The sequence below is a fragment of the Eublepharis macularius genome, chromosome 7, assembly GCF_028583425.1.
Source record: "Eublepharis macularius isolate TG4126 chromosome 7, MPM_Emac_v1.0, whole genome shotgun sequence".
Lineage (NCBI taxonomy): Eukaryota > Metazoa > Chordata > Lepidosauria > Squamata > Eublepharidae > Eublepharis > Eublepharis macularius.
This window is the reverse complement of record NC_072796.1, coordinates 59,750,936-59,773,368: the sequence shown is the minus strand read 5'-3', so window position 1 is coordinate 59,773,368 and position 22,433 is coordinate 59,750,936.

The window sequence follows — 22,433 nt, the reverse complement described above, 5'->3', positions numbered from 1 at the left end:
TTATATAGAAATACTATAAAAAGAAGAAATGATTAATATAGAGAGAACAAATCAAATTGTTTGATTTAAATGTGGGAAATTTTTATGGTTTATGACATACAGAAATATTCAAAACTGGAAAATGGGATAAATTGTTTATCTAAAGAAGTATAGTTTGGATGTTTAGTAAGTAAAAGAGTTAAAGATGTACTGCTTAATATAATGGAGAATATATATTTGTTTTAGATAGAGGAAATTAATAGAAGTAAGGGAAAAGGGACAGAGGGTGGGAAAGCTGTTGGAAGTCAACAAAAGGGGGGGAAAGGGAGGGGGTTAGAAACGAAAAATTAGGGGATAATTGAATGCAATGTAATGTAAAAATATTAATGTTCTAACCCAATAAAAATTTTACAAAAAAAAAAAAGGATTCACAGCTGGGGGTGTATGGAGCTTTAAGGGGGGAACCATTTACCTGGCTGGCCAGGTCACTTCCATATGCTTGGATGGCTTGTGCCTGGAGCAGGGGGTGCTTGCCCAGGCAGGCGAGGAGGAGGTCCAGTTGACCCCTTGGCTCAACCTGTACCGCTAGTTATACTCCTTGCCTTTCTTAAGTTGTTGGTCAATAAATGGCTGTTTAATCCCAAGCCTTGTGTCTGTCTCTTCATTCCAAATGGGGGGGGGAGCAAAATGGCAATCACGTATGTTTAGAGGACTGCATATAGTGTGCTGTCCCCATAAACACAGTAAAATGTAAGAAGGGTCCACTTGTCCCTTTATTTTTGCAGAGGGATTTGCTCAGCCTCTACAGAGCTGATTTTTAGATGATGGGTTAATCTCTTCACCAACTCATTGTGGCTTTTTGGCTACTCATCATATTCTTTCCTACCAGTGCAGTATTGTTTAATTAGTTTTTTGTGCATGCACATTCTCTGACAGAATTCTTAAGTTTGATCTCTTATCTGTGGTGCTGCCCTGCTTGGCAAGAAATTGTTTAAATAGTTAAATCTGTCATAAATCAGTCATGAATGAATACTGTTTTTTTGCAAATGCACAGGAGTTTTTTTTTTTTAATGCAGATTTGTTTGGCAAGCATTGCAGTTGCTTGGTGCCAAACTGAGCAGAGCTGGTAACTGAATTTGACTGTCATACACATTTGCCATGAAATTCATGACAACCTTTCTTCTAACAGAAGAAGCCTATTCTAGTTTCCCATGCTGGCAATGTAAGCCACTGTAGGTTGGAAAACAAAATATCTGTCCTGTCAGATATGACTGATGCTTAGATATACATGCAGATGTGTATAAATGTTCATTTGCAATACCATAATGTAGTATGATCATTTTAGTAAATAGCAAGCATCATGATCCTGTCATATTCTGGTTTACAGAATTGGAAGCATTCAGCAGGTAAGCCCAAGCCCCATTTGAATTCTGAAGACACACATCCCTAGATCTGAGTGCTTCAGTTATTCTTAATCTACATTACCATGTCCATAAAATATTATTATCACTCCAAACAGCATTTAAAATTAATATGTGGTAAAGGAGAACTTCACCTACTCCATTTCTGTAACCCTCACACTAGCAAGAGGACTCACAGGCAATTTTTAATGTAATGACATAATATCATAATATTGCATATGAAATCATTAAAAGCTACCAGAGATCAACATAATATTTTCATTTCTAGCATAATAGTATGTACAGTAAGCCTCTTGGAAAATTGCAGGATAGTCTTAAAAGAAGCTGGTGTTATTTTCAAAAATACTAATAGAATAACAGATGAAAGGTAGCATGGGTTTTACAGACCACAAAGGCCTCCAATGTAAATTAGAAGGGAAGATTAAAGTCTCAAAGGCTATATTATCCCAGATTGTACATGCACTGCTTGTATTCTTGATTGTGAAGAAATTATAGCTAAAGAAAAGACAATCTGTTTTCCAAGCTGTCTGAACTCCCCGTTGTCTTCTGACAAGGGTTTATGAAAAGAAAGTGGTGGAGGGGAGGGGGAGATGCTAGTCATATACATTTTATTTATTCTATTAGAAAATAAAAAAGTATTCTATATTTAATCCATGACTTCTAATATATGTGTGTATTTAATAATTATGTTTAACAACATTGCTAATAAAACATATTTCCTTAGAGATAGGTTTCAAAATGATTTTTGCAACTTGGAAAACAAAAGCCTTAGCACTGTGTTTCATGCTCGGAAGTAATTTTCACCAACTAGTTTAATTAAAAATAAATGTCTGCAGTTATTTTCAGATGCAAATTCACTGGCAAAAAGTCCAGGAACCTTGGAGACAGTACTCCTTTCCTCCCAGGAAAGATGCTGGTAATCAACAAGCAATACAGGGAGCTCTCTCCCCCCCACCCCCCCACCCCCGCTGTGCCACTCTCCTTAACTTATGGTCTTGTCCTGTCTTTTTAATGTATAAACTTGAGGGGAGTTGGCTGTGATGAAAAATCTCAGGGCACTAAGATATATCCCACAAGTCAGACCACTATCTATAGTAGTGAAAAGTCGACAGCCAACAGGGATTTCAGGCAGATCAAATGAGGAACCAACCTCAAACTTATCTATCAGGATCATCTCATGGGAGAGCTGGTGTGTACCAGGAAACTTGTCTCCTGTCTGTCCATACCAGTCTCCCTGATAAGAACCCATAAACCTGGGAAAATAGTATTTCCCTGAGGATGTGATGGTGTTTTAGGATAAGGGATACAATAGTATCCCTATGTGTGGCTGCTGATACAACATCTCACAGGATGACTGTAGTACTAAGCCCATTATGAGCTATGCATAATTTTTAGGCTGGGTTAGACTTGGTTTATAATGGGTCCAAGAATTCTAATCTTTAGGAATCTATTACTGATCCTCTTTAATTTTAAAATCTGGTTCCATCACAACTGTTTAATCTCAGCTACCAGTACCTGCCTCTTTATTTCTTTTTCCCTTGAAAATGATAATTCTTCTTTCCTTTGATGGTGCTTCTTCATTAATGATGCTCAGAGAGCATACCTTCCTGTTAGAACTCTAACTTGCTTTCATCTACCATCAAAACAAAACAAGAAAAGAACTTGGGCATTAGTCTGAAGGCAAAAATAAACCATATTCTTTCCTTAATTCTCAATTCACCCAATAGATATTTTCAGAATAATTGTTGGTAAAGTTCATACAACTGAAGCAGCCATCTGGCTGCCTAGGAAAAATTGTCATGTAAAATTTAAAATATGTCTGGCTACGTGAAATATTGATAGCAAGATCTCTAAAGATGACTCTTGTGAAATATTTTTTTACCATATATTTTGAACGAAACGTTATCATTTACAGAATATTATTTGGCTTCTTGACTCAATTTTCATTTTCTGATTGTGAAACCAGTACTATTAATTAATATACAATCTCAATCCATTTGCCTCTATGATACATTGCAAAGAGAAAATGCAAAGTTGCATTTAAAAGAGATGCATCTACCCCAATGGAAAAAAATGTTCACTGTTTTTAGTTACCAATGATATTTCACATCTGAGTTGATTGAAGCACCAAGTATATACCAATATAGGAAATGAGAGAATGTAAGTGAATGGGATATTTTACCCCCACATATCGCATTCAATTTAAAATGGCCCCAAAGCATCTTTTACTCCAGAATATGTCACCAAGATCAAAAGAAATTAAACAGGTTTATTTGGGTATTTTTTAAATGATATAATTTGCTAGGGATGTATGACACACCTCTGCATCAAGTAATTCTACAACTCTACTGAAACTCTAATTATTCAGGAGGGATCTTACTCCCATTTCACTATGAAGTTTGACCTGAGGTGTCTAGGAATTACATTCTAAAGGATTTCTTCCAGTGGGCTTGGGGGCACCTAAGCGTTTTTTCTTTCAATGGAGCCATTGGCTTTCACTGTTGCAGGGCTGAAAAATATCACCATACTGGCCAGATGTCCATGGGTATTTTTCCCATGATGAACTTCCTTTGCCTTCTGCATTACATATTTTCTCCTAATTCTGGATACCTGCCACAGCTTTTCTGTCAGTGTTTGGCATCCATGCCCCAAGGTGCTTATTTCCAAAGAAAACCAATTTGACAAATAACCCCATGCTAAAAATAAAGTCTGTTTCAGAATTGTAAAGTATTTCTAGACATTTTATTATGGCTGTGTTTTTGCAGCAACTGGGTGCCAAGATAACTTGTTCCAGCCCTTGCATTAAATATAGATTGACATTAACCCTTAAACCAGTGTGGAACAGTGGGTATAATAATGGGCTTCATTGTGAAAACCCAAATCAGTACCCCATTGTTTAACTATAGAGCTCACTTCTAGAGTTTGTCATTATATTTTTAGCCTAACCTACTTCACAGGATCATTGTGAGGCTAAAATTCCAGTCAAACGTCATTTTAAAAAAGGTAAGGTACAAATTGAATATATATACATTTTGTTTCAAATTGCTAAAATTCTTATCTCCCTCAATCCTTTTTTTTCCTTTAATGCATTCAAAGACGTTCATAGAGCTTCTCTGTAAATGGTGGTCCAATTTTGATTGAAGAAGATGATCCATGTCAAATTGATGTTACTAATGCCACTGTCACCACCACCAGCAGCCCACAAATCTTGATGTCCTGTTTTAATGTAATGCATCACTTCTACCTCTCTGCACAGAGAAAATACCTGAATGGACAGTGTCCTACAATTCTCTTCAGTTAGGTGAGAGTCCTTGCTGTAGGGTAAGGAGGCTTGCATCACCATAAAATAACTTAATCCATTAAAAAAAAGAATCCAGTGGCACCTTAAAGAGAAAGACATCAGATGAAAATGAGCTCTGACTCCAAGAAGAAGAAGAAGAAGAAGAAGAAGAAGAAGAAGAAGAAGAAGAAGAAGAAGAAGAAGAAGAAGAAGAAGAAGGCTTTATGCTGGAAAAGAAAATTGTTGGGCTTTAAGGTGCCTTTGCAGTCCTACTTAATTTTTCTGCTACAGATTCACATGGTTCCCCAACCGGAATTATGCATTGGAGGAAGACTCTCCATTTAGCAGCAACAAGCCATATGCCTAGTATTCATGACTTTGATATAGATTTCAAACAAAACCTCATAAACATATCTGTAAAGTACATTAAGAAAGGCATTTCAAATTTTGGAGGAAGAGAAAATAGATTCCAATTGAGTAAGATATTACAGCAAGATTCAAAGTCACATTCCTCATATTATTTATTTATTAACTTCACCTTTCTCCTACATGGAAACCTAAAGCAGAGTTTTCCTCTCCTCCGCAAAACAATCCTGTGAAGTAGGTTAGGCTGAATGTGTGTGACTGGCCCAAGGTCACCCAGTGAGATTCCATGACAGAGAGGGGACTTGAACCTGCGTCTCCCAGATCCTACTCCAGCATTCTAACCATGCACCATGCTGGCTGTCAAGATTTTCAGTATTCATGGTCCCCCGCCCCATAGGTTATATATTTTAGATTATTTTTTTAGGGTACAGTAATATCTCAAATGCAGTGATATCCTCAGGCAAATAGACTTTCTACATTGCCAAGGGAACTTTCAGTGCATAGGCCAGAGTTGTCATGTACAGTCACTCAGTGAGCTGAATGTGAGAACCAAACTACACATAAGAGTTGGTCCCTAAGTTGGTCCCTAAACTCTGCTTGGATTCCCTGAAGCTTTAGGGATGGCTTTTTAAAATAAAAGAAACTACCGTTTGGGCTTGGAACACTACAGCCAGGGGAGGAAGGGCTTCTTCCTCCAAACCTCCTGAGTGGCTACTTTATGCTGAAACAGCATTGGGGGGGGGGATATTTTCCCATTTTTGTTGCTGCATCTGCACAGAATACTTCACATGGAGTAGCAAAAAAGGGAAAATAACTCCCATAGTGGTGTTTCAAACCCGAACAGGCTCTCCTTCATTTTTAAAAACTCCTGTGTAGGTTCAAAGAACCTGAGTTGGGTCTGGGTTCCCTGGACCCAGCTCTTCAAAAATAAATTCATCTAGTTTGGTCCTGAGTTGCTCCCAAATAATAATCACATTACTAAAGCCAGCCCTATTTGTTTGTTTGTTTGTTTGTTTGTTTATAGTTTGCCTTTTTCACTGAGACTCAAGGCAGATTACATAGTGTGAGATTGGTACAATCAGTACCAAGGATATTTCCATACAGTGGCTGTTTCCACACGCTGTTAAAGAGATGGGCCATTTACTAAACACTGGCGTTTTTTTCCACAAATTCCAGAGGACTCTGATTTCAAAGTGGAAGCAGGCAGTTTGACTTCCATTTGTTCAGCGTCTTTTAGCAGGCACAGGAAAGAGTGAGAAATCCCATTCTCAGAAAAGATGCTGAACAAACGAAAGCCAAACTGCCTGCTTCCACTTTTAAATTGGAGTCCTCTGGAATTTGTAAAAAAAAACACCAGCATTCAGTATGTGGCCCATCTCTTTAACAGCGTGTGGAAACAGCCAGTGTCAAGGACATTTCCATAAACAATGTCATAGGATTTTACAAAGGTATAGCATTAGCAAGGATCCAATACAAAGTTGAAGAACTGTTGAAACAGAACATAATCAGTTCTAGGACAGACATTAGATAACATGAAGCACAGGTATTGTATAGGAGCACATATTCAAAGCAACAAATAATATGCAAGGCAACGTAGTAGTGAAGTCTATGGTCCCTAACTCATTAGCGAAGCATCTGAGACCCGCTCCCTACAATACTTCCCTCCTATCTGAGTAACAAGTCTTTTTTGAATAATACGGTTTTAATTTTATAATTAGTCTTGCACGTTCCTCATTTGGTTTTCCTTTAATAGAAGTCCTGAACATAAGCCTCATTTTAAATTATTATATTCTTTTATTGGGTGAGTAGGTCCTCCACCCTGCAGTCCTGTGTTTAGCATTCCAAATAAACTAGCAGTAGGCTCTCTCCTGTGTGTTAATGCAATTGGCCCGGCCTTACCTCAGCCATAACTAACACAGAGATTAAATTCGCCTCTTTGCTTATTAGAAGATTGAACATCAATGCTCAGGTACCCTGCCAAAAGCTGAATGCAAGAAAACTCACAAGCCTGACCTGGCTGCAGTGCTTTTTGTCCCATCTGCTTTGGAGATATTATTCCCTTCATAAAAGTTGTGAAAATTGCCTATCAATTTGCATGCTATAAACTAATCTCTCTGGATGCTATGAACTACAAAGTATTCAGCTCTGCCACATGCTATTTAAACATCCAGAAATAATGACATCCCTTAGCGGTACATTAATGCCATGGAGTTCAGGGTGGATGGCTACTTTAGTCAGTGTATGTGTGTGTTTATTGACTCTGAAAGGTATGCATGAGAATGTTGGGAAGAAATAAATAATTAAACACCACAGCTTCCAAGATTTATCAGAGAAAATAAGTGCATTTCTTTTATATTATTTGAAAGAGTTGCTCCTTATAATACGGTAGAGACATTTCCAAACTCTAGTACTGATTTTACCACCCTTCTCATTTGGCAACGTATCCCTGTCTGCTTCCTTTCAATTTATGAAATGGCCCTTAGATGGCTGAAATGTTCGAGCATGTTTTCATGCTTCATTGTATACCAAAATAGACACTTTTGCTTCCATGTTTCTGAAGTGAATAAAGTTTATAGCTTTCTCTTCAGGTGTTACAAAAAGCATAAAAAGAGGAAGCGTTATTATAATATTTGAAGTAGCTTTAACAGGATTTGGGGTTGGGGACCATCAGGAATTACAAAGAGGGAAACTCGAAATGCCCCCAAGTCCCCCAATTGGCCTGCTTTTGTCATCGATACAGGTATCAATTACTATTAGAGTTTATGAGTGGTTTTGTTTACGTGTATGTGGGATGGTACAATTTGGTAATCTCCCCAGGATTCTCTAAACTCTCATGGGCTTGGGAAGGCTAATTTTATCTTCCCCCTTTTTCTTTAACTGACACTCAGCTGGATGCAACATTACTTCACTTCTGGATCATATTTTAATCCTCATCAGGCTAATTTCTCTTCCAGTTAGTTTGCAAAATTATGCATACCAATATGTAGTGACTTCTACCTAACCGGCTGTCACCATCTACATGGTGGATCAGCCTGTTTACTATTAGGCTGAGTGATAAAGATATATTGTCCTATAGTTTCATTCATTTATCTTGTTTTTTTGATGAAACCTCTTTAAAATTACAGACCCTGAAGATGTAAAAGAAAGTGACCTGATGTTCTGTTCTTTGACCTTTGGGACACCATGGGCTTGTAGCTGTCATATCACAAATGAAAATGAGCTCAGTTGTCTGAACCTTGCCCTTTGAGACATTTGTCAACATTGTGAAACTATCCCATGTTTTATTGCAATTGTCAGCCAGTGTTCAATAGAAAGCATTGGAATAGGTACTGAAGACTGATAAACAGAAATAAAACAGAAGTCTAGTGGCACTATAAAGACTGACACCTTTTATTCCAATATGACTTCTTGCGAAGAAAACTTTTGTTGTTAGTCTCTAAAATATCACTGTTATGTTTTGCTACAATTGACTAGCACAGCTACCCCACTGGAATTAAACTGAGACATGGCTTTGGAAACAATTCGAATATTAGAGCTGATGTTTTCAAACATTCTAAACTATGTGTTAGAACATGCCTAACTGAACATATGGCAACTACCATAAGCTCCAGTCATTTAGGACACTTTTCTCATCTAAAAATACAGCAGGCACTGTTTAATCTTGTGAAAGACAATCCTGCATTTGAACTAGCCTGACTAACAATGTATCCCTCTCTCCATTTCCTGTTTCTGTTCTTGCCTTCTTATATTGCTCAATGTCAGCTTAGTCAGTGGTTAATTTCTCAAAAGAGGATTGCATGCCTGCAAGTCATACTGTCTTATCTGGGAGCACTTTTCCTGGGGATGATTACAAATCTCTCTTTGCTGCTATTTCTACCACCAAATCCCTCTTTCAGTGTCACTTCTCTTTTGTGGCAATCAAACCCATGCTTTATTCCATATTTTCTGCTCCAGACTCAATTTTACTATAAAATGTACTTGTATGTGTAAATTAGGTATAAAACCATACAAACATAAAACCTACTGCAAAAAAGCATACGATGATACCATGGACAGAAATGTAAATGAAAATATTGAACATTCACTCATTCCTACTACCTGCAATGCTCAAGTCTGCTGTTTTTAAAGTACCATTTGATGTGTTCACAGGGATCAATTATCACAGGTTTGGTGGCTAAAACCTGATGAATAGGGTACACCTAGCTTATTGACCAGGAAGTTTTGCAAACATTTCTCACCATCATTATCACCACTACACTCTCTTAAACTATACCAAATTATATATAACAACATTTAAAGCAGAAATACAATTTAAGAATTATGACAGGAACTCTGTTCTCTTTGTATTTCAGAATATGAGTTACATATAGCAGAAAATTTTACAGAAAGAGCTAGTGTAGCAAATACTTCTCTGTCTTCCCTTTCCCCAAACATACCCACACTCCTCTCTGAAAACTGACAGACTCCTACAAGCAAACCGTGACCTAATGGGTGGAGAGGTGTAAAATTGTCCTTTTCTCCTATTTTCCACTCTTTTTCAAGTATCTGTATTTGTGGCCAGCCCCTTAGATCTACAAAATATAACCATGATCATTAAAAAGTCAATGGACATATGTAATACTCTTCAAATACATTTTTTACACTTTAATCTTGAAATATATATAACAAGGATCAGTACTGGGATTGGTACTATTAGATTTGTTCATAAATTGACTTCCGGTTTGGGATTTATGGAGGTCTAACGCAGCTCCATTTGCGGAGCTGACCGGACTGCCGTTTTAACCGGCCGGAGGGGTGAAAATAACCCGCGGCCGACTGCTCTCAGGCGGGGAGCAGGCAAAGAACGCTCAAGACCCTAGGGTGAGCTAGATCTCGGATGAGGGGGGGCTCTACTCAAGGAGTCTCCCCCCCAATCCTTGAGGTCCCACCTTGCGACGGGTCGGCTATAATCTCTGCGGCAGTTCTGGGGCCAATTCGGCTGGCATAAGACCTACATACCCAAGCTTCGATCGGGGAGGGAAGTCGAGAGGAGAATTTAAGATCGAAACAGCGATTACAACCCGAGAAAGTTGAAGAGAAGGTAAAGATCGCTATCTCTTGAAACGGGACAGATTGATAAAAACAGAGAGGAAAGAAAGTAGATTTTTAAACTGCAACAGACTAGTGAAAAGGAGGTGAAGACTCGGCAGGAGTTGTATTTTAAAAGAGACTAAATTTAAAGAAGTTATTGCAAAAATCGGACTATTGTTTTGAATACCTGTGGTTTTGGAGCTGTGGGAAAAAGACACCATCGCGAGACCTGCTGTGGGAAGATGGGAGACAGGAAGTGCGTAACAACAATAGAGTGGCTGGAGGGAAGCGGCCCTTGCCGACGGACAGGAAGTAGGGAATCGCCATTTTTGAAAAGGGAAGGGTCGCGGCTTCAGTGGAAGAGGAAGTAGGCCATCTTGGATTACAATAACATAGAGAAACCATAGAGAAAAGACGCCCGACATTTTGGATACAAAAAATTAATTTTGGCAAAGATTGGGACATTTGAAAAAAAGGAAAACGTTTAAACATACGCCACGGAGCTAAGGAAGAGAGCAGATTCGTGGGAGCGAGCTAAAGCAAGCCCCACGATGTCGAAAAAAGAGTGGCAATCGGCAATAGAAAATTTGGACAAAAAGCTTATAGACATGATGAAAGAACTTAAGGACACGAAATTGGAGCTTATTAAAGAGGTCAAAGAAGTTACACAGACAGTAAAGTCAGAGCTGTCAGAAGTGAAAAAAGGCATGGAAACGATTAGTAGTGAATTACAAGGAACGCAGCAGAGAGTTAAAACAGTAGAAGACGCGATGGAGAATTTAATAGAAACGCAACAAACAGAGATGAGACTGGTGAAGGGGAGGATGTCAGTTGCAGAAACTAAACACATGGAGAAGCAGCTTCGTTTTCGTGGTCTGCCAGAAGTGGAAGGGAAGTCAGCGCAAGAACAGATGACTGAGGTGTTGGCTGATTACCTGGGGAAGGAGGAGGAGGAAATTGTGGCTATCCTAGATGTGGCGTACCGTGTGAACTCGAGAATTGCAACCCAGAGGAAACTACCAAGGGATGTGATTGTGCAGTTTACAACTAGAAACATGAAAGAGAGGATTGTGACAAAACAATTTCAAGATCCATTGGAGATTGATGGCAAGACGATTATCATAATGAAGGAACTGCCCAGATCAGTGTTACTGGACAGGAAAAAATATAGAGTGCTAATTCAAACTTTGAAGGACATGAATATCAGATACAGATGGGAGTTACCGGAAGGAGTGTCCTTTGAGTTTGGAGGGGCAAAAAAACGCATCAGATCTGAGCGGGAGATGGAGAGATTTATCAAGGACAATGAAAAAGACTTACCAACAAAACCATGAATATGGAGTGTAATGTATTATCTTGGAATGTAAACGGACTAAACTCACCGAATAAGAGGAAAAATATTTTTCATTGGCTACTAAAACAAAAATGTGATATTGTTTGTTTGCAGGAGACCCATATTAGAAAACAGGATGTAAAATATTTAAAATCTGGAAAATTGGGCAAAGAATTTGTAGCGGCCTCTAACAAGAAAAAAAGAGGAGTGGTGTTGTACATAAAAGAGGAGCTGCAGCCAAAATTTGTTATGAGAGATGTGGAAGCTAGATTTGTAGCGGTGGAATGTAATTGGAATTTAAAGAGAGTGTTGGTAGTCGGACTTTATGCACCTAACGGTGCAAAGGAAAGCTTCTTTGAGGATTTAAGGAAGCATTTAGACGATCTTGTATATGACCAGATAATTCTTGCTGGAGATTTTAATGGAGTGACAGATTTGGAACTAGATAAAAAGACTACAACAGCACAAAAGAAAAGAGGACTATTGCCAAAGCTTTTTTTTGAGTTGATTCAACAAGAGACTGTCGAAGATGTATGGAGGAGAGAATATCCTAAAACCAAACAGTTTACTTTTTATTCTGCAAGGCATCTTACATTATCAAGAATTGATATGATCTGGGCCTCAAAGGACTTAGCGTTATGGACTAAGGAGGTAGAAATAATGCCGATGGTAGGCTCAGATCACAATCCAATTATGTGGAAATTTGGAAAAAGGAGAAAAAGGAAAGCCTGGAGAATAAATGAGGACTTGCTACAGGAAAGTGAAAATATGGAAATATTGAGAAGAGAGACAAAGTTTTTTATACAATATAACGTGAATAAAGAAGTACCAACCAGTAAAGTTTGGGACGCGTACAAGGCGGTTGTAAGGGGCATACTAATGGACTTAAATGGCAGAGCAAGGAAAAAGAAAGAGGAGAAAAGACAAGAGATTGAGGAGAAAATAAAGGCCAAAGAAATACAGTTAAAAAAGAGACCAGGGAAAAAGAAAATACATCAGGAAATTAAAATTCTTCAAGAACAGTTAACAGCAATGAGTAATAAAGAATTGGAGTGGAACCTTAAAAGACTGAATCAAAAAGCTTTTGAGGGTGCTAATAAACCTGGGAAATATTTGGCATGGCAATTGAAGAAGAAAAGGGAAAAGAAAATAATAAATAAAATCTGTGAAGAAAATAAAACGTACCTGGAGCAGACTACCATTAGTAGAGCCTTTTATAAATTTTATGCTAAGCTGTATAATAAAAAAGAAGTAACCAAAGAATCAATAGCATCATATTTGGAGAAAACCAAACTTCCAGAGATCTCGGAAGCTTGGAGAAATAAGTTGAATAGTGAAGTAACTGATGAGGAAATAAGTAAGGCAATACAATCTGCAAATCTAGGAAAGGCGCCAGGGCCAGATGGACTTACGGCTAAATTTTATAAGACAATGGCCAACGAACTGGCACCATTCCTAAAAGAGGTGATGAACGGAGTTTTTAGGGATCAAAGAATTCCAGACACTTGGAGCGAAGCGAATATATCATTGATCCCAAAAGAGGGCCAAGATTTGACTAACGTGAAAAATTACAGACCTATATCACTACTTAACAATGATTATAAAATTTTTACGAAGATATTGGCGGAGAGACTGAAGGGGTGGCTCTCGGAAGTTATAGAGGAGGAACAAGCAGGCTTTTTGCCAGACAGACAAATAAGAGACAATTTAAGGACAGTGATCAATGCTATTGAATATTATGATAAGCGTTGTGACAAAGAGGTTGGTTTCTTCTTTGTAGACGCTGAAAAAGCGTTTGACAATTTAAACTGGGATTTTTTGTTTGCCACTATGGAAAAGCTACAATTGGGAGAAAGATTCATCAGAGCAATTAAAGAAATTTATAGAGACCAGACTGCAGCAATTGTAGTGAATGATGAACTGACCAAGAAATTGACGATTAGTAAAGGAACAAGACAAGGTTGCCCGTTATCTCCATTGTTGTTCATTTTAGTATTGGAGATTCTGATGATACAAATATGACAAGACGAGGAAATACGAGGAATAAAAATAAAGGACTATTCATACAAGGTTAGAGCATTTGCAGATGACATAATGTTAATTGTAGAAGATCCATTGGAGAACATGCCAAAAGTGATAGACAAGATCAAGGAGTTTGGTGACTTGGCAGGTTTCTTCATTAACAAAAAGAAGTCAAAGATATTATGTAAAAACATGACTAAGCAGAAACAACAATTGTTAATGGAAACAACGGACTGTGAAGTAACTAGTAAGGTGAAATATTTGGGAGTTGAGCTGACTGCAAAAAATATAGATTTGTTCAAGAATAATTATGAAAAATTATGGACTCAGATAGAGAGAGACTTGATCAAATGGAATAGACTGAATTTGTCATGGTTGGGCAGGATTGCAGCAGTTAAGATGAATGTGTTACCAAGAGTAATGTTTTTGCTACAGACAATACCAATCATCAGAGACTCTAAACAATTTGAAAAATGGCAGAGGAAAATATCAGATTTTGTTTGGGCAGGCAAGAAGCCTCGAGTGAAAGTAAAAGTTCTACAAGATGCAAAGGAAAGAGGCGGAATGCAACTGCCCAACCTGAGACTTTACCATGATGCAATCTGCCTAGTTTGGTTAAAAGAGTGGATGACATTAAAGAATAAGAAACTATTAGCCCTAGAGGGATATAAAAAATTTTTTGGATGGCACGCATACCTATGGCATGACAAAGTAAAGGTCAACTCGATGTTCCTGCATCATTTTGTAAGGAGAAGTTTATATACAATCTGGAAGAAGTACAGAATTTACCTACAAGAAGGAACCCCTTTGTGGGTGGTTCCATACGAGGTGATAGATCCGAGAGCTGTTGATAATGAACAACAATGTTTAACGTACAAGGAAATAACTAAAACTGAAGTGTCTAAACTTAGAATAAAGACACAAGAGGAACTATCACCGAACTACGATTGGTTCCAGTATAGACAGATCAGAGATTTGTATAACTCGGACTCTGTAAAGGGAGGTATACGAACAGAGAATTCGGAACTAGAGCAGACCCTTTTTAAAGAGGACAAGAAAAGAATATCCAAGGTATACCAAGTACTGTTGAAATGGTATACCGAGGATGAGACAGTTAAAACACAAATGGTGAAATGGGCTATAAATTTTAATAAAGAAATAACAATGGAGGCATGGGAATACTTGTGGAAAACTACAATGAAGACAACGACATGTATTAATATTAAAGAGAACATTTTCAAAATGATCTATCGTTGGTACATGACACCAAAGAAGATTGCGCTAGGAAACTTGAACACTTCTAATAAATGCTGGAAATGTAGAAAGCATGAGGGCTCCCTCTATCATATGTGGTGGTCGTGTGAGGTAGCTAGGCAGTTCTGGGGGGAAATAATAAGAGAAATGAGTGAAATTTTACAGTTTCAAATAAATAAGAACCCAGAACTCCTGCTGCTAAACTTGGGAATGGAGGGAATCCCAGCCCACCATAGGACGTTGATATTTTATATGACTGCAGCAGCTAGACTTTTGGATGCGCAGAAATGGAAAGTACAAGAAGTGCCAACTATTGAAGATTGGATCTACAAATTGCTGTATATGGCTGAAATGGACAAGATGACAAGAAAACTGAGAGATCTGGACTCAGGGCAGTTTAACACAGACTGGGAGAAGCTGAAACAATATCTGGAGAAGAAGTGGGAGGTGGGAGGAAAACTGTGGCAGTTTGAGAACTACTGAAGTACAATAAAAGTATAAAAGAGAGGGGTGACTTTACCGGGGGAGGAAGAGAAATGTGAATTTATAAGCAGTTAGATTAATTAATTGATTGAGATATATATAGATATGTAAAGGTTAATTAATAGAATATTGATAGAGAATAATTAACGGTTTAAACATGAGGATTGAGTAATTAACAATATTTTTTTTTTACTTGATAAGACTTATATGCACCAAACTGAATGTATAGAAGAGTTAAAATGACTGACTATGTGATGAGTTATATAGAAATACTATAAAAAGAAGAAATGATTAATATAGAGAGAACAAATCAAATTGTTTGATTTAAATGTGGGAAATTTTTATGGTTTATGACATACAGAAATATTCAAAACTGGAAAATGGGATAAATTGTTTATCTAAAGAAGTATAGTTTGGATGTTTAGTAAGTAAAAGAGTTAAAGATGTACTGCTTAATATAATGGAGAATATATATTTGTTTTAGATAGAGGAAATTAATAGAAGTAAGGGAAAAGGGACAGAGGGTGGGAAAGCTGTTGGAAGTCAACAAAAGGGGGGGAAAGGGAGGGGGTTAGAAACGAAAAATTAGGGGATAATTGAATGCAATGTAATGTAAAAATATTAATGTTCTAACCCAATAAAAATTTTACAAAAAAAAAAAAAGATTTGTTCATAAATTATCTGGAATTGAGAGTGAGCAGCATAGTGACCAGGTTTGTAGATGAGACCAGATTATTCAGTATAGTGAAAACTAAAACAGATTATGAAGAGCTCCAGAAAGTTTTCTCTAAATTAGGTCAGTGGGTAACAACATGACAAATGAAGTTCAGTGTAAGTAAGTGCAAGGTAAATGCATGCTGTAACAAACAAGTCTAACTTTAAACATATGCTGATGGTGTCTGAGTTGATGATGACTGAAATAAAGCAATTTGGTGGTTGTAATGGATAGCTCTATGACATTTAGGGTGCAATCCTAAGGTCGCTTTCCTGGGAGTAAGCCCCATTGAAAAAGATGGAACTTACTTCTGAGTCGACCTGCTTAAGATTGCTCCCTCAGTGTGCACCAGCAGAGAAAAATGCATAAATCCATGTTAGGGATTATCAAGAAAGGAACCAAAAATAAAACAGTCAATATTATAATATTCTTGTACAGATCTATGGCGCTGCCTTAATTGGAATATTGTGTTCAGTTCTGGTTGCTACAACTTTTTAAAAAATTGAGGAACAAAAAAATGCAGAAGCTGGGAACACTGATAATTAAGAACTTTCTTATGAGGAAAGGCTAGAGAATCTGGGGCTTTTCATGGTTGTTTTTGTTGGGTTTTCTGAGAAAAAAAATTGAAGGGGAACTTTGTAGAGATTTATGCTAGGATGCAGGAGCACCCAACGAAGATGATGGGAAATAGATTGTGGACTGACAAAAGGCTCCTTTACTCAATGAGTGATTACACTGTGGAACTCATAGCCATTAAATGTGGTTATTGGCATAAATAGCTTTAAAGGGAGATTATATATATTTATGGAGGATGGCTCCATAAATGGCTACTAGCCATGATGACTCAAGGGAAGTTCCACATCCAAAAGAAATACACCTCTGCATACAAGGACTAGGAGGTAACACCAAGGACTGGTCTTGTCCAGGATGCACTCTGTTGACCCTCTAAGGCAACTGGGTTGCACTGTGTGAAACAGGATGCTGGACTAGACAAATCCCAACTCTGATCCAGTTGTGCTCTTCCTATGTTATTTTTGAACTGCAGCAGAAAATCTCTCCATCTGTTCTATATCATCACATTATTTTTTCCTTGGGATATCTGCAAACCTATTTTTGCAGAAGATGTATTAGTAATCAGCCTTTCCATACGTGTTTTAATTGTTACTTTGTACTTCTCCTTTCTTGTCCTTTTCGGAATCTTTTTTCTGGCTGCCTGAAATAATTTTTTAATAAATTTCCCTTTGAAGCATTAATTCAGCTAGCGTTACCTTAAAGTTTTCCCACAAGGGCCCTGGTCATGACTAGAGATGGGCATGAACAGCAATATGAACAAAAAAAAGCCATAAAGCCCAATCTGCTGTTCACGAACAAGCTGCTCATTAGGGCCCATTCTAAATGAACAGGTGGTCATTGCAAGCCTCGTTCGTTGCTGTTCATCAAGCCAGACGGTCTGGCACCTGCAATCAGTTCCCTTGGCAACTTAGGCAGGGATTGTCTGAACTCTGTCTGAATGCCTGCTGTTGCCTTGGAAACCCCAATCTAAGCCCAATTTAGCTTGATAGGCAGGGCTTCCTTTCAAGTGTGGAGCTCCAAATTTGTTACAACAAGGGAGCAAAGACCAGGGGGAAGGGGAGCTCCCAGCTCTGACTTTGTAGACAGTGAAGAGACAGTTGCTGTTGGCATTTTGATAGAGAGTGTGCATTGGAGCTTGAATTTTCTTTGTGTGTGGTGGGATAGAGATCTACCCTTTCAGGTTCCAGGGCTGCTGCCAGGCTCTGGGCCAAGCTATTATTTATTATTGGTACCTTTCCTGCTGCCTGCTCAAGTCAGGTTTCTGGGAGTGGTGCAGTAGGGATCTTGACTTGGATGATGGCTAGAGGAGAGCCTGTCTTTACACACAGAAACAGGACCAGTGTGGCCCCTCAGCTAGACTTGCCACAAAGGGAACCTGGAGGCTCAGAATAGAACAACCTTGGAGAGGGACATGGAAGAAACAAAGGAGTAACACAATTGTATGGCCTTGTGAAGATTAGCTGTCTAGACCATATCAATAGATACTAAGTGCTGAAGTCCAAGTGCAGAGAGTATCTGAGAATGACAGGAATGTCTAAGTTCACAGAAATGAATATATGGTGCAAGGAAGGTTTATTGGTTGAGGACCAAAAGATAATTCATATGTATACAAAATTTGTAAATACTAATTTTACATAGATTTTATTAAGATAAAAAGTAACAAGAATGTATTTATTTATTTATGTCATTTCTATTCTGCCTTTCTCACTGAGACTCAAGGCGGATTACATAGTGTGAGATTAGTACAATCAGTAGCAAGGATAATCTCAGTGGTTTACTTATGCGATCTTTACTTGATTTTAACAGCCAAAATGGGCAAGGATCAAGTGCACAAGTAGTGGATTTCATAAATTCCAGGATCCTGTTAAAGTCTGTCATTGTAATTGGTTCAAAGCAATCCATATATAGGCCAGATAGTATATTAAGCATTTCTTCTATCTCATTTGTACTGCAGCTAGATCAGAGTGTATTCCTGCTATTTTATCAGTGAAAAACTTAGCAAAGGCCTCGCAGCTAATTGTCTGTTCTTGGGTCTCTAAAGGTTCAGATTTGGGGGTTAGAAGGTGTCCTGAACAATTGGGATGGTCATGAACTAGCTGATGCAATGGTTGCCGAGAAGTAACGTTTCTTTGCTGCTTTCATTTCTGCTTCATAGATCTTCCAGTGTGTTCTGTAGCAAGTTCTATCAGTTTCTGTGCATGTTTACACCAGCATCTTTCTAAACATCTTCTAGCCTTCTTCAGGTCAGCCAGCTCCATGGTAAACTATGGTGCCGGCTTCCATCCCAAGTGCCGGAGGGGTTGACAAGGGGCAATGGTGTCGATTGCTTCAAGAAGCTTTGCATTCCATGCTCCTACAGCAGCTTCTGTGGAGCATGTGTCTTGAATGCTGAAATCCCCCCAAGGCATTTTGGAATCTGGAAGGGTCTATGAGCCTTTGTGGGAAAATAATTTTAACTGGACCCCCTATTTTTGTGGGGTGTTGGAGCCATGTTCATTTTTGTCTTCAGCAAAAGTACTTAAAACTTTTATATACTTTAAGAAGATGTTTCAAATATAGAAGAACTTATATGGTGTTTAAAAATATAAGCTAATTAGTTAGTCAAAAATGTGAGCCCTTATCAAGAAGGACAATAAATTATTGTTAGGAGATGATTTTGAAACTCTATAAATCTGAGACGTTGAATTGATTGGGAGCTTCTTCCTAGAATGGGTTCCCTACCTGCGAACTGCTTATCTTTGGATAAAATTCTTTCTTGAACTCATGTAATTGCTCTCCTTTAATGATCTATGTAGTTATAATGGATGGTATGGTTCTCTGTTGATTGAACTAATATTAAGAATGCTGAATAATAATGTTTTAATAAAGGCTTAGAATTCTAAGCCTTGTGTATGATACCCAGTAATGAACCTAAAATGTTATTTAAGGTGTACCTCTTGCCAGAAGTTAAATCATCCCCCCCCCCCAGCCAGTTGGAACAAAGAGGCAGACACAAGAGTTGGGAATTAAAGGGCTGCTTTATTAAATAACGACAACATAACTGTCAACATGGCAGGGACCTAACTAGTGGTACAGGTCAGTCCCTGAGGTCACTGTTTGACCTCTGCCCTGACCTGTCTGGGTGAGCCCCATTGCTCCAAGGTGCGAGCCATCCATGTGCATAGCTGGAGCCTGGAACCCAGCCCAGCCAGGAGAAGTGGTTCCCCCTTAAAGCTCCACCACCCTGGCAGGCAGTATTGATGCAAAATAGCTAACTAGATGCTTAGGGTTTTTAAAGTGCATGCCTCTTTCTGAATCCATCCTGGCCAGAGTCAGCCAGAATGAGGTAATATCAGTTGATAACATATCCAAATTGGAGTTAAAGAGTCAATTGTTTCTGCTTAGGTTGCACTTCCTCCTACAGAAGGAGAGTCTCATCTTGGAGATAGGTGTTGTTCAACCCAAGCCTGCAGAGGGATGCTCAGGACCCTGCTGTTCTATTAAGTACCTTTTAAATGCTTTGACTGGTATATGAGCTGAAGTCCTTCACTGAGAAGCAGAATTTGTTTAATGTTGTCTGTGCTGCGATCACATCCAAAAAAGATTATTGTAACACACTGTAGGGGTTGAGTTCAGCCTGCTTCCTCACTCCATCACACTTAATTTCCTTTCATACTACAACCCTTGCCCTACATGGCTTATATCCATATAGTTTCCATGATCCCTAACATAACATTTTTGGTGGTCAAATGGGATCCCCGTTCCCCTTTTCACCAGGAGAAAGATGGTTTGATCCAATATTATGTTAGATTGTCTTTTAAAATTCAGAGTGCTTGTTATTAAATCTCTAAATGGATTGGGCATGGACACTAAAGAACTGTATACTCCTGTATTAAGCTGTCAATCATCTGAGTTCTACTACAGAGACCCTGCTTCATCTCTATCCATTACCTGAGGTGAGAAAGATGGGGATAAGACAGAAGACCTTCTCAGTAGGGTCAGCCAGATCACAGAACAGTGAGTTTTGAACTGTGTCTCCACTTACACAAACAATTACACTTATGAGTTCTTAATTTGATACAGATTTATAGTTGAAAGTATTATTTCCCAGGTGGTTTAGATTGCTATTATAACAGCTTCATCTTATATGCCCTTCTCTTACCAGCCATTTTTTGGTGTGATCCACTTCATCCTTTGATAGTGTAATCCTATGCAGTGTCTCCTGTCTAGGGCTAGGCCCATGAAATGAATGGTAATAGATTGGAGTGATTTTGTACAGGATTGCACTGTGATGTCCCTTTGATGTTTTGAATAGAGATGGGCACAATCTGCATTACGATAAAAAAAAAACCCACGATAATGGCGTTCGGGACCTGGTGTATCATTGTCTTCCATGGCAAACGATCCAGCGGTCAGGAGGGGGTTGGACTGGGGCTGGACGGGGTGATCATGATAGGATTGGGAAGCTAGACATTCAGGCGCCAACAATCTATTCCCCTGGCAACGGAGGCAGGGGAATGCCTGAGCTCTGTTTGAAACTTGATAATATTTTCCCTAGCGAGGAAAAAAAAACAGTTGTGAGTGAAAAGGTGGCTTCCTGCGAAAAATATAAGCAAAGTGATTTGGAGAGGAAGGGGTTAAGACTTAAGAGAGAGAAAACAAGAGAGCCGCTTTGAGCGCGGCTATCAGCAGAAGCTGTTTTGCACTCCTCTCCTGAGTTCATTCAGTGCGTTGAAAGAGTTAACAACACTGAGAAGAGATCTCTCCTCCTGACTGAGTTCATTCAGTGCATTTTGGAAGACTGGCTGCTTGCTTTTAAAATCAGGTGGGGAGGATTCTATCCCTGCTTTTTTTAAAAAGCTCGCTGAAACTTGTTGACGGGGTCTCTCTCTCTCTCTCTCTATTTGGAGAGGCAGGGACGAGTTAAAAACTCCCCCCTCTGCTCTAAGTGCGTGCGTGCGTGCATGTGTGTGTGTGTGTGTGTGAGAGAGAGAGAAAATGTCCCCTCCCTGAGGGGAGGGAGCTCGTCACCAGGTTAAAAACTCCCCCCTCCTCTGCTCTAAGTATGTGTGTGTGTGAAAACGTCCCCTCCCTGAGGGGAGGCGGCTCGTCGCCGGGTTAAAAACTTTTCCTCCTCTGCTCTAAGTGTGTGTGTGGGGGGGGGGCGCCCCTCCACTTTGGCCTCCCAGATCCCAGATCGGAAACGGGACTTGATAGGAGTGAATCGGAGATCTGGGGTCGTCACCAGCGCAGATCCACGATTAGCTAGATCGGTATTTTTTTTTGGATCATGCCCATGTCTAGTTCTGAATACTTCCAGATTGTCTGAGTAATATTCTGAATACTTCCAGATTGTCTATTGACTTGTCCATTTCCTTATAGTATGCTATTTCTCTATTGTGTTTATTCTGTTTCTCTAGTCTTATGTTTATTTACTGGTACAGCATTGTTTATATAATTGTCCTTGATACTGACAGTACTACTTTCACACTGTGTAATCTGCCTTGAGTCTCAGTGAGAAAGGTGGACCATAAATGACATAAATAAATAAATAAAATTTAAACCACCTAGCTGTTATTATTCAAAGAGATAATGCTAAGGACAGCTTTCAAACTAGAGTATAGGAAGTGCTTACCCCAGAACTAGGAAAATTGTGAGTTTTGACCCAAAGTTTTTTAATATATATATATATAAAAGATCCTATATATACTCAAAGTCAGATTAGTCATGGCAGAGTGTCTCCCAGCTCCTGTTATCAGATTCTTATATACAATCCTCATTTAGAAAAATTCCCCGGTGTTTGGGTGCCTTTCTTCCTAGTGTTTTTTTTCCCCTTAGCCACTACAGATTATTAACTTCAGATTCTGTCTGAAATGGAATTCCTATCCAGGATGAATAGTTGAGGGGACACCTGCTGTTATATATTCCTCTTCAGTCTTTAAGTTGTTTGAAGATAAT